Source organism: Octodon degus, unplaced genomic scaffold (assembly GCF_000260255.1).
Source record: "Octodon degus isolate 3935 unplaced genomic scaffold, OctDeg1.0 scaffold00083, whole genome shotgun sequence".
Lineage (NCBI taxonomy): Eukaryota > Metazoa > Chordata > Mammalia > Rodentia > Octodontidae > Octodon > Octodon degus.
Window position 1 is genome coordinate 6823772 of NW_004524659.1, and position 2023 is coordinate 6825794.

The following is a 2023-nucleotide window of genomic DNA, read 5'->3' on the forward strand; positions in this document are numbered from 1 at the left end:
TTTAGTCTGCTGAGTTACCTGGCTGGCCCTTTGCTTCCAAATAAATTTTAGGAATGTTTTCTCTAGAGCTGTGCATGTGTTGGTGGTATTTTGATAGGTATTTTGCATTAAGTCTGTATAACAATTTTGGTGGTATGGCCATTTTCACAATATTGGTTCTTCCTATCCAGGAGCAAGGAATACCTTTCCATTTTCTGAAATCCTCTTTGATCTTTTCTTTCAGGGTACTGTAATTTTCGCTGTATAGATCTTTTACTTCCTTACTTAGATTAATTCCTAGGTATTTCATTTGTTGGATGTTATGGTGAAAGCCTTCTCTACTCTCTCTCAGTATGTTTGTTGTCTGTGTAGAGTAATGCTAGTGACTTTTGGATATTGACTTTGCAACCTGCTATGCTACTGAATTTGTTTATTAATTCTAGGAGCTTCTTGGTGGAGTTTTTGGGTCTTCCAAGTAGAGTATCATGTCATCTGCTAATAATGATAGTTCAACTTCTTCTCTACCTATTGTCATTCCTTTTATCTCTCTCTTGTCTAATGGCTCTAGATAATGATTCCAGAACTGTAATGTATAGGAGTGGTGATAAAGGACATCCTTGTCTTGTACCAGATTTGAGAGTAAAAGAGTTCAGGTTTTCCCCATTTAGAAATATGTTGGCTGTTGGATTGTCATAGATGGCTTTTTCTATTTTATTGTATTTGGTTGTTACAAGGTCTTACTACACAGCTCATACTTATAGTGATCCTCCTGTTTTCAGCCTCCCCAGCAGTGGGATTACAGGCATATGCCACTAAACCCAAACTGGCTGGCTCCGCCCACCCTGGGGGCAGGGCTGGCATGGCATGTGGTGCCGGGATCAAGCCATGGTCCCTGTGCTTGCCTAAGCTTGTGTAAGCAGGTACTTTAATCTGCTGAGCTATCTCACTGGCCCCTCATAGATGGCTTTCATCAGATTTAGGTAGAGGCCATGTACTCCAATTTTCTGTAGGGTTTTGATTATGAATGAGTGTTGTATATAGTCAAAAGTATTATCTGCATCAATTGAGATGATCACGTGGTTTTTGGTTTTGGCTCTATTCATATAGTATATGGTGTTTATAGATTTATGTATGTTGAACCATCCTTGCATCCCTGGGATGAACCCTACCTGGTCATGGTGTATAATCTTGATTTGCTGTATTGTATTTGATAGGATTTTATTGAGGGTTTTTGCATCTATGTTCATGAGGGAGATTGACCTGTAGTTCTCTCTTTCTGTTGTATCTTTCTCTGCTTTTAGTATCAGGGTAATACTTGCTCTAGGAATCATTTTCGGAGTATTGCTTCTTTTTCAATTTCACTGAAAACTTTTCAGAGTAATGGGATTAAATCTTCTCTAAATTTTTGTGAATTCAGCTGTTAATACATCTGCACTTGGGCTTTTTTTGTTGGTAAGGTTTTTTTTTAATTATATTTTCAATTTCATTGGCTGATATTGGGTTATTCAGAGTTTTTGTATCATCTTGACTCAAATTTGGTACTTTGTGCCTATCTAGGAATCTGTCTATTTTTTCTGTGTCTTTGATTCTGTGAGAATAAAGATTTTCAAAGTAGCTATTGTTGTTCTTCTCAATTTCCATAAGATATGTAGTAATTTCACCCTTTTCGTTCTTTATTGCTTGAATTTGAGCTTTTTCTTTCCTCTTTTTGGTGAGATTAGCTAGGGATTTATCAATTTTATTTAATCTTTCAAAGAAATAGCTTTTTTTTTGGTTTTGTTTCAGAACGAAAGTTTACTTTTCTCATAGTGTGCAGGGGTTTCAGTCCATAGATAAGAACCAGCTTTTTTATTCCTTAATTCTTTGCATTGTTTTCTTTGTCTCAATTGTGTTGCATTAATTTCTTTCTTTCTTTCTTTCTTTCTTCTTTCTTTCTTTCTTTCTTTCTTTCTTTTTTTTCAGAAATGGGGATTGAACTCAGGAACTTACACTTGCCAGTCAAGTGCTTATTCTACTGAGCCATCTCCATAGCCCAAAAGACTTT